The following is an 11,723-nucleotide window of genomic DNA, read 5'->3' as shown; positions in this document are numbered from 1 at the left end:
ACAGGGATTGCATCCAACCTGATTAGCTCGTATTTACCCCAGTGCTTAGTACAGGGCCTGGTACATAGTAAGTGCTTAACAAATGCCTTCATTATTAGTATTATTGTTATTATTATCACCAAGGGGCCACCCCCAGATAACCGCTGGCCACACATGCCCTGGTTCAAAGCCCCAGGAAGCTAGAATGGCATTTGGCCCCCAAAGTGCTTCTCTCCTCATTAGCTGCTCTGATGAGTGAGATGAGCCAGAAAGCTCTGCCTCAGTACAGTTCCATCTCTAGCTCAGGGAGGCCAAAAGATTCGGAAGCAAAGCCACATGCTGGACTCCCCATCTCTGGATCGGGGCTACTCTTCTCATGAACCCCTGCCCTTGCTCAGTAGCCTTCACACTGCTCCTTCCCCTACTTGGTGAGGCGAGGGCCTGCTGCTTGTAATCTGGCCAACCCGGTACTTCTCCAGAGCCTGAGCCTTACCCAGGGACCTTGCCACCTTCCAGCTAACCTCGTCTCTCTCCTTCTACAACCCAGTCCACGCACTTCGCGACTTCTCACTGGGCCTCCATCTCACCTGTCTCACAGCCGACCCCTGGCCCAATTCCTATCTCTGGCCTGGAACGCCCTCTCTCCTCAAATCTGACAGATAATTACTTTTCCCCGTTCAAAATTTTATTGGAGGCACATCTCCAAGAGGCCTTCCCAGACTAAGTCCCATTTTCCTCATCTCTCACCTCTTTCGGCATCGCCCTGACTTGCTCCCTTTGTTCTTCCCTCCTCCCAGCCCCACAGCACTTATGAACATATCTGTAATTTTATTTATTTGCACTGATGTCTGTCTCCCCACCCCCTATACTGTAAACTCATTGTGGGCAGGGAATGTCACCGTTTATTGTTGTTTTGTACTTTCCCAAGCGCACAGTACAGCTCTGCACACAGTAAGTGCTCAATAAATATAATTGGATGAATGGAATGAATGATTGTCCTATTCAGGGCTACAATCAATCGTACTTACTGAGTACTCACTGTGTGCAGAGCACTGTACTGAGCGCTTTGCGGAGTACAATAGAACAATATTCATTCATTCAATCATATTTATTGAGTGCTTACTGTGTGCAGAACACCGTACCAAGAGCTTGGGGGAGTACAACGCAACAATAAACTGACACATTCCCTGCCTACAACTCTTACAGTCTGTCATAGACCCACTCCCTGCCCACAGAGAGCTTACAGACTAGAGGATATAAATCTACCCTATGTATGTGATGAATCAAAGGTTTCACAGGAGAGGGCTTCCCAGAAGTCCCTGTGTGATAAGGGCAATGTTAGGATGCCATCTGGTTGCTCTCCCGCTGATGGAAAAGCTGCAGCCTAAACTTCCATTTATTTCCCTGTCCAGTGTCCCGGAAGCCGGCGTCAGTCGATCAATCAATCAATCCTGGCCAATTGAAGGCATCTAGAGAATCAGCGTGATCTGAAATCGAAGATCCTAAAAGTAATCGCAAAAAAGCACCATGATTTGTGCCACAGTGTGCAACAGTGTGGGTATCAAACAAATCCCGGTTGAATCAATCAAAGGGATTTATTGAGTGCTGACTATGTGCGGAGCACTGTACTAAGCGCCTGGGAGAGCATGATACAAAGAATTAGCGGACACTTTCACTCTCCATAGTGAGAAGCAGCGTGGCCTAATGGATAGAGCACAAACTTGAGAGTCAGAAGAACCTGGGTTCTAATCCTGGCTCAGTCACTTGTCTGCTGCGTGACCCTGGTCAAGTCACTTCACTTCTCTAGGCTTCAGTTACCTCATCTGTAAAATGGGGATTAAGACCGCGAGCCCCACACAGAACATGGACTGTGTCATTACGGTGTATCTACCCCAGCGCTTAGTGCAGCGTTTGGTTAATGGTAAGCGCTTAATACTATTAAAAGAAACAATGGCATTTATTGAGCACCTACTGTGAGCAGGATACTGTCCTAAGCGCTTGGGAGACTACAAAACAAGAGAGTTGGTAGAAATGATCCCCGCTTTCAAGGATCTTAGAGTCCCGCAGACTGTCCTTGCATTTGGTTTGAGTTCAAAGCTATGGACCGAGAAGGATGAAATCAGTTTCATCTGAAACACACTCTTGGCATTGCAAAACGTTGCATGAGCTCATTTGATATGACGACGATGATGATGGTATTCGTTAAGCGCTTACTATGTGCTGAGCACTGTTCTAAGCACTGGCGTAGATACAAGGGAAGCAGGTTGTCCCACATGAGATTCACGGTCTCAGTCCCCATTTTACAAATGAGGTAACAGATGAGGCTCAGAGAAGTTAAGTGACTTGCCCAAAGTCACACAGCTGACAAGTGGCAGAAGTGGGATTAATTAATGTTGGTATTTGTTAAACGCTCACTATGTGCCGAGCACTGTTCTAAGCGCTGGGGTAGACACAGGGGAATCAGGCTGTCCCACGTGGGGCTCACAGTCTTCATCCCCATTTTACAGATGAGGTAACTGAGGCACCGAGAAGTAAAGTGACTTGCCCAAAGTCACACAGCTGACAAGTGGCCGAGCCGGAATTCGAACCCATGACCCCTGACTCCAAAGCCCGTGCTCTTCCCACTGAGCCACGCCACAACCTCTGACTCCTAAGCCCGGGCTTTTTCCACTAAGCCACACTGCTTCTCTGCAGCAAGTCTGTCATGATTGGAGTTAGTTGTTGTTGTTATTGTTAATGGTATTTGTTAAGCAAGGACTTATGTGCCAGACACTGTACTAAGCAATGGGTTAGTTACGAGAAAGGTTGGATACAGTCCATGTTTATTCATTCATCAATTCATTTGTATTTATTGTGCATTTACTGTGTGCAAAGCATTGTACTAAGCGCTTGGGAGTGTACAATAACAATAATATTATAATATATTATAATATAATATAATAATAATATTGTGTTATCAATAATACAACAATAACATTATAATAATATGATAATAATATAATTTACATTGTGTATAATATACTTATTATAATATATCACATTCCCTGCCCCCAACGACTTAGAGGGGGAGACAGACATTAATATGCATAAAGAAATAAATCGCAGATATGGACATAAGTCCTGTGCGGCTGGGAGGAAGGAAGAACAAAGGGAGCGAGTCGGGCAACACTGAAGGGAGTAGGAGAAGAGGAAAGGAAAACTTAATCAGGAAAGGCCTCTTGGAGGAGATGGGCCTTCAGTATGGCTTCGAAGCTGAGGAGAGTCACTGTCTTTTGGATATGAGGAAAGAGGGCAGTCCAGGCCAGAGGCAGGATGTGGGAGAGAGGTCGGCGGTGAGACAAGATTTCATGGCCCATATGGGGCTCGCAGTCAATCCCCATTTTACAGATGACGTAACTGAGGCACAGAGAAATGAAGTGACTCACCCAAGGTCCCACAACAGACAAGTAACGGAGTGGGGATTAGAAACCAGGTCCTTCTTCCTCTCAGGCCCGTGTTCTGTCTATTAGGCCAGGCTGCTTCTCTAAAGGGCACAGCGGAGGGCCTAAGGGTCAGGGCCTGGGACGTGAAGCTCCGTGCGAGCTCTCTGTGAGCATCTTTTCTGCACTCTCGGGCTTGGGAGTCAGAGGTTGTGGGTTCTAATCCCACTTCTGCCGCTTGTCAGCTGTGTGACTTTGGGCAAGTCACTTGACTTCTCTGAGTCTCATCTGTTACCTCCGTTGAAAACCCCTGCAGCGGCGAGGACTGAGAAACTGGGGGCTTTGTAACCGCTCATCAAGGCAATAATAATAAAAATGATGGTCTTTGTCACTGTGCCAATCGCTGGAGAAGATACTAAATAATCAGGCCAGGCACAGTTCCTGTCCCCTATGGGAATCACAGTCCCTAATTGACAGATGTTCATTCATTCATTCATTCAATAGTATTTATTGAGCGCTTACTATGTGCAGAGCACTGTACTAAGCGCTTGGGATGAACAAGTCGGCAACAGATAGAGACGGTCCCTGCCGTTTGACGGGCTTACAGTCTAATCGGGGGAGACGGACAGACAAGAACGATGGCACTAAACAGCGTCAAGGGGAAGAACATCTCGTAAAAACAATGGCAACTAAATAGAATCAAGGCGATGTACAATTCATTAACAAAATAAATAGGGTAACGAAAATATATACAGTTGAGCGGACGGGTACAGTGCTGTGGGGATGGGAAGGGAGAGGTGGAGGAGCAGAGGGAAAAGGGGAAAATGAGGCTTTAGCTGCGGAGAGGTAAAGGGGGGATGGCAGAGGGAGTAGAGGGGGAAGAGGAGCTCAGTCTGGGAAGGCCTCTTGGAGGAGGTGATTTTTAAGTAAGGTTTTGAAGAGGGAAAGAGAATCAGTTTGGCGGAGGTGAGGAGGGAGGGCGTTCCAGGACCGCGGGAGGACGTGACCCAGGGGTCGACGGCGGGATAGGCGAGACCGAGGGACGGCGAGGAGGTGGGCGGCAGAGGAGCGGAGCGTGCGGGGTGGGCGGTAGAAGAGAGAAGGGAGGAGAGGTAGGAAGGGGCAAGGTGATGGAGAGCCTTGAAGCCTAGAGTGAGGAGTTTTTGTTTGGAGCGGAGGTCGATAGGCAACCACTGGAGTTGTTTAAGAAGGGGAGTGACATGCCCAGATCGTTTCTGCAGGAAGATGAGCCGGGCAGCGGAGTGAAGAATAGACCGGAGCGGGGCGAGAGAGGAGGAAGGGAGGTCAGAGAGAAGGCTGACACAGTAGTCTAGCCGGGATATAACGAGAGCCCGTAATAGTAAGGTAGCCGTTTGGGTGGAGAGGAAAGGGCGGATCTTGGCGATATTGTAGAGGTGAAACCGGCAGGTCTCGGTAACGGATAGGATGTGTGGGGTGAACGAGAGGGACGAGTCAAGGATGACACCGAGATTGCGGGCCCGCGGGACGGGAAGGATGGTCGTGCCATCCACGGTGATGGAGAAGTCTGGGAGCGGACCGGGCTTGGGAGGGAAGATGAGGAGCTCAGTCTTGCTCATGTTGAGTTTTAGGTGGCGGGCAGACATCCAGGTGGAGACGTCCCGGAGGCAGGAGGAGATGCGAGCCTGAAGGGAGGGGGAGAGGACAGGGGCGGAGATGTAGATCTGCGTGTCATCTGCGTAGAGATGGTAGTCAAAGCCGTGAGAGCGGATGAGTTCACCGAGGGAGTGAGTGTAAATGGAGAACAGAAGAGGGCCAAGAACTGACCCTTGAGGAACTCCAACAGTTAAAGGATGGGAGGGGGAGGAGGCTCCAGCGTAGGAGACCGAGAATGATCGGCCAGAGAGGTAAGAGGAGAACCGGGAGAGGACAGAGTCCGTGAAGCCAAGGTGAGATAAGGTACGGAGGAGGAGGGGATGGTTGACAGTGTCAAAGGCAGCAGAGAGGTCAAGGAGGATCAGAATGGAGTAGGAGCCATTGGATTTGGCAAGAAGGAGGTCATGGGTGACCTTAGAGAGAGCAGTCTCGGTAGAGTGGAGGGGACGGAAGCCAGATCGGAGGGGGTCTAGGAGAGAATGGGAGTTAAGGAATTCTAGGCATCGATTGTAGACGACTCGTTCTAAGATTTTGGAAAGGAAGGGTAGTAGGGAGATAGGACGATAACTGGAGGGGGAAGTGGGGTCGAGAGCGGGTTTTTTTAGGATGGGGGAGACGTGGGCGTGTTTGAAGGCAGAGGGGAAGGAGCCCTTGGAGATCGAGTGGTTAAAAATAGAAGTTAAGGAAGGGAGGAGGGCAGGGGCGATGGTTTTAAGAAGGTGAGAGGGAATGGGGTCCGAGGCGCAGGTGGAGGCGGTGGCACTTGCGAGGAGGGAGGAGATCTCCTCTGAGGATACTGCAGGGAAGGATGGGAAAGTAGGGGAGGGGGTTGTTGGGGGGGAGGGGAGAGGCGGAGGGGTGACTTTGGGGAGCTCAGACCTGATCGTGTTGATTTTCGTGAGGAAATAGGTGGCCAGATCATTAGGGGTGAGAGATGGGGGAGGGGGAGGAACAGGGGGCCTAAGGAGAGAGTTAAAGGTCCGGAACAATCGGCGGGGGTGACGGGCATGGGTGTCGATGAGGGAGGAGAAGAAGCTTTGCCTGGCGGAGGAGAGGGCAGAGTTAAGGCAGGAAAGGATAAATTTGAAGTGTGTGAGGTCGGCTTGGTGCTTGGACTTTCGCCAGCGGCGCTCAGCAGCTCGAGCATAGGAGCGTAGGAGGCGGACGGAGGAGGTGATCCAGGGCTGTGGGTTAGTGGCGCGAGAGCGGCGGAGGGAAAGGGGGGCGAGAGAGTCGAGATGAGTAGTGAGGGTGGAGTTGAGAGCGGAGACCTGATCGTCGAGAGTGGGAAGAGAGGACAGGGCGGCAAGGTGAGGCGAGATGCTATTGGAAAGACGGATGGGATCGAGAGAGCGGAGGTCTCTGTGGGGCAGTAGCGAAGATTTGCAGGGGGAGGGAGTGTGAGAGATGAGGCAGGTGAGAAGGTTATGGTCCGAGAGAGGGATTTCAGAGTTGGTGAGTGAGGAGATAGTGCAGCGGTAGGAGATGACGAGATCGAGGGTGTGACCGAGTCGGTGAGTGGGCGCGGTATGGTGGAGGAGGAGGTCGGCAGAGTCGAGGAGGGATAGCAGGCGGGCGGCAGAGGAGTCGTCGGGTACATCCGTATGGATGTTGAAGTCTCCAAGGATCAGAGTGGGCAGAGAGAAGGAGAGAAGGAAGGTGAGAAAGGGGTCAAGGTGGTTGAAGAAGTCGGAGGTGGGACCGGGAGGGCGGTAGATGACGGCGACAAGTAACTGGAGTGGGTGGTAGAGGCGAATGATATGGGCTTCGAAGGAGGGGAAGGAGAGGGAGGGGGGAGGAGGGATAGTGCAGAAGCGGCATCGGGGCGAGAGGAGGAAGCCGACGCCTCCTCCCTTACCGGTGAGTCTGGGGGAGTGGGAGAAGGAGAGGCCTCCGCCGGAGAGAGCGGCGGCGGAGACCGTGTCTTCGGGAGAGAGCCACGTTTCCGAAAGGGCGAGGAGGAGGAGAGAGCGGGAGAGGAAAAGGTCATGGATGAAAGGTAGCTTGCCTGTAACAGAGCGGGGGTTCCAGAGGCCACACTTGAAAGTAGCTGTGGGTGCAGGGGACAACTGAAGTCCAGAGAAGTCAAGTGACTTACCCAAGGTCCCACAGCAGGTGAGAGGCAGAGCCAGGAATTAGAACCCAGCTCCTCTGACTCCCAGACCCGTGCTCTTTCCACTAGGCCAAGCTCCTTCACGCTGCTCATGATGCTAATGGACTGAAATGTATCAAGCCTACGTAACAACCTGTCACCTTCAGGAGTGTGAGTTCTACGCAAATACAGTTCCCAAGTCTTTATGTTGGGGGGATCCATTTGGAGCTTTGCTACCTGAAGTCACAACCTACTGGACACACTTTACCTGTCCTCTTTGCCCCAGCCGCCGTTAGTCACAATAGGCTTCTAAAGTTGATTTTCCAATGTAATGGGAAAAGCGGTTTGGTGGTTGGGGAAAGAAAGACTAGTCTAGCTAGAAATCAGTATTAGGGAAAAGCTGGGAATGAGAAAGAGAAAATGAGGAATATGAATTTTCCCCATTAATTTTCTTCTCCCCAGGTTGCCTCCTCACAATGACCATCTCATCATCCACGCATCCCAACTCCCCACTGCACTTCTGGGCAGATCAATTTACGACAAGTCGTATCTCTCTCCTTCCGACTAAAAATAATATCGTGTCCGACTGAATCCTCTGGAAGAATATAAGCTCCTTGAAGTGAGGGCTCGCGTCTCTCATCTCCACTGTGCTCAATCAAGGGACTGCACACAGCTATTAGAGCTCTCCGGTTCAAAGACGAAGCTGTTGCAGGAAATATTGTAATGTGGGTGTGTGTCAAAAAAGGAGACTGTCTTACACACTTCCATATTGTGCCTATGAAAACACATTAATGAACTGTTTCGGGCCCCTGGTCATTCAGGGTGAGTCAAGGTCAGACACGGGTGGTTATGAGAGGAAAGATGTAGCCCACCATCAGCAAGATGTGTACTTGAGTTGTGTTGGCAGTGGTGGTGATGATTCGCACTGAGCCATCCACACTCTCGCTCTGCTCCTGCCCGGCCCCGTGGCGAGCCCTGCGAGTCAGTCAGCAGAGCGAACGGTCTGTGGTCACGGAGCCGACTGCCTCTGAGACCTCAGCCCAGACGCTAGTGTGCCCCTCCCCGTTTAGTAAGTCATCTTGGAGTCTGAATCTGAGTCCGAGAGTCAGAATGATTTGGAAGACCCGGGGGAGTCGTCTACACTTCCTTGTGACAAATGCCAAAGGCAAAACCAAAAAAAATGGAAATCGGAAACAAAGGAAGACGGAAGCAGTAGCAACCGTCTGACCGCGAAAGCAGTGTGGTCTAGTGGTTAGAGCACAGACCTGGGAGTCAGAAGGACCTGAGTTCTAAACCAGGATCCGTCACTTGTCTGCTGAGTGAACTTGAGCAAGTCACTTCACTTGTCTGGGCCTCAGTTACCTCATCTGTAAATGGAGATTAAGACAGTCAGCCCTATGTGGGACATGGACTGTGTCCAACCTGATTAGCTGGTATCTACCCCAGAGCTTTAGAACAGTGCTTGGCACATATTAAGTGCTCAACAAACATGATAAATAAAAGAAGACCTCTCACCTCCAACTCCTGGCAGCCAATAGTCTTTTCACTGAGGAAGGAACTGTTCATAGTGAGCTGCCTCCAGCACACATCCCCATGAGCAATCCTCCCCTCAGGCCACCCAACCTCACCCAGGCCTGTTAGAGTGACTCCGCATTTGGTCAGCTCACGGGTCAAAAGTCATGCCTAGCTTCCTGGAAAGCAACCGTTTACCCACTTTGTATTTTACAGTATTTGTTAAGCGCTTATTATGTGCCAGGCACTGTTCATTCATTCATTCATTCATTGATTCAATAGTATTTACTGAGCGCTTACTATGTGCAGAGCACTGTACTAAGCGCTTGGGATGAACAAGTCGGCAACAGATAGAGACGGTCCCTGCCGTGTGACGGGCTTACAGTCTAATCGGGGGAGACGGACAGACAAGAACGATGGCGATAAACAGAGTCGAGGGGAAGAACATCTCGTAAAAACAATGGCAACTAAATAGAATCGAGGCGATGTACAATTCATTAACAAAATAAATAGGGTAACGAAAATATATACAGTCGAGCGGACGAGTACAGTGCTGTGGGGATGGGAAGGGAGAGGTGGAGGAGCAGAGGGAAAAGGGGAAAAAGAGGGTTAAGCTGCGGAGAGGTAAAGGGGGGATGGCAGAGGGAGTAGAGGGAGAAGAGGAGCTCAGTCTGGGAACGCCTCTTGGAGGAGGTGATTTTTAAGTAGGGTTTTGAAGAGGGAAAGAGAATCAGTTTGGTGGAGGTGAGGAGGGAGGGCGTTCCGGGACCGGGGGAGGACGCGACCCGGGGGTCGACGGCGGGACAGGCGAGACCGAGGGACGGCGAGGAGGTGGGCGGCGGAGGAGCGGAGCGTGCGGGGTGGGCGGTAGAAAGAGAGAAGGGAGGAGAGGTAGGAAGGGGCGAGGTGATGGAGAGCCTCGAAGCCTAGAGTGAGGAGTTTTTGTTTGGAGCGGAGGTCGATAGGCAACCACTGGAGTTGTTTAAGAAGGGGAGTGACATGCCCAGATCGTTTCTGCAGGAAGATGAGCCGGGCAGCGGAGTGAAGAATAGACCGGAGCGGGGCGAGAGAGGAGGAAGGGAGGTCAGAGAGAAGGCTGACACAGTAGTCTAGCCGGGATATAACGAGAGCCCGTAACAGTAAGGTAGCCGTTTGGGTGGAGAGGAAAGGGCGGATCTTGGCGATACTGTAGAGGTGAAACCGGCAGGTCTCGGTAACGGATAGGATGTGTGGGGTGAACGAGAGGGACGAGTCAAGGATGACACCGAGATCGCGGGCCCAAGAGACGGGAAGGATGGTCGTGCCATCCACGGTGATAGAGAAGTCTGGGAGAGGACCGGGTCTGGGAGGGAAGATGAGGAGCTCAGTCTCGCTCATGTTGAGTTTTAGGTGGCGGGCCGACATCCAGGTGGAGACGTCCCGGAGGCAGGAGGAGATGCGAGCCCGAAGGGAGGGGGAGAGGACAGGGGCGGTGATGTAGATCTGCGTGTCATCTGCGTAGAGATGGTAGTCGAAGCCGTGAAAGCGGATGAGTTCACCGAGGGAGTGAGTGTAAATGGAGAACAGAAGAGGGCCGAGAACTGACCCTTGAGGAACTCCAACAGTTAAAGGATGGGAGGGGGAGGAGGCTCCGGCGTAGGAGACCGAGAATGATCGGCCAGAGAGGTAAGAGGAGAACCGGGAGAGGACAGAGTCCGTGAAGCCAAGGTGAGATAAGGTATGGAGGAGGAGGGGATGGTCGACAGTGTCAAAGGCAGCAGAGAGGTCAAGGAGGATCAGAATGGAGTAGGAGCCGTTGGATTTGGCAAGAAGGAGGTCACAGGTGACCTTAGAGAGAGCAGTCTCGGTAGAGTGGAGGGGACGGAAGCCAGATCGGAGGGGGTCTAGGAGAGAATGGGAGTTAAGGAATTCTAAGCATCTATTGTAGACGACTCGTTCTAGGATTTTGGAAAGGAAGGGTAGTAGGGAGATGGGCGATAACTGGAGGGGGAAGTGGGGTCGAGAGTGGGTTTTTTTAGGATGGGGGAGACGTGGGCATGTTTGAAGGCAGAGGGGAAGGAGCCCTTGGAGATCGAGTGGTTAAAAATAGAAGTTAAGGAAGGGAGGAGGGCAGGGGCGACGGTTTTAAGAAGGTGAGAGGGAATGGGGTCCGAGGCGCAGGTGGAGGGGGTGGCACTTGCGAGGAGGGAGGAGATCTCCTCTGAGGATACTGCAGGGAAGGATGGGAAAGTAGGGGAGGGGGTTGTTGGGGGGGAGGGGAGAGGCGGAGGGGTGACTTTGGGGAGCTCAGACCTGATCGTGTTGATTTTCGTGAGGAAATAGGTGGCCAGATCATCGGGGGTGAGAGATGGGGGAGGGGGAGGAACAGGGGGCCTAAGGAGAGAGCTAAAGGTCCAGAACAATCGGCGGGGTTGACGCGCATGGGTGTCGATGAGGGAGGAGAAGAAGCTTTGCCTGGCGGAGGAGAGGGCAGAGTTAAGGCAGGAAAGGATAAATTTGAAGTGTGTGAGGTCGGCTCGGTGCTTGGACTTTCGCCAGCAGCGCTCGGCAGCTCGAGCATAGGAGCGTAGGAGGCGGACGGAGGAGGTGATCCGGGGCCGTGGGTTAGTGGAGCGAGAGCGGCGGAGGGAAAGGGGGGCGAGACAGTCGAGATGAGTAGAGAGGGTGGAGTTGAGAGCGGAGACCTGATCGTCGAGAGTGGGAAGAGAGGACAGGGCGGCAAGGCACTGTTCTAAGCCCTGGGGTAGATACAAGATGATCAGGCTGGACACGGTCCCCGACCCACATGGAATTCAAAGTCTAAGAGGGAGTACAGATATTGAATTGCCATTTTCCAGTTGGGGAAACTGAGGTACAGAGAAATTAAGTGACTTGCCCAAGATCACACAGCAAGTGTGTGTGACAGAGCCGGGAGTAGAACCCAGGACCTCTGAATCCCAGGCCCGTGCTTTTTCCACTAGGCCGCTCTGCTTCCCACTTGAAGATGTGATTTTAATCAGGCTTTGAAGGTGAGGGAGAGCAAAAGTCTGTCAAATATGAAGTGGGAGGGAGTTTCAGGCCAGAGGGAGGATGTGGACAGGAGGTCA

Source organism: Ornithorhynchus anatinus, chromosome 3 (assembly GCF_004115215.2).
Source record: "Ornithorhynchus anatinus isolate Pmale09 chromosome 3, mOrnAna1.pri.v4, whole genome shotgun sequence".
NCBI classification, from domain to species: Eukaryota; Metazoa; Chordata; class Mammalia; order Monotremata; family Ornithorhynchidae; genus Ornithorhynchus; species Ornithorhynchus anatinus.
This window is presented reverse-complemented; position numbering follows the sequence as displayed.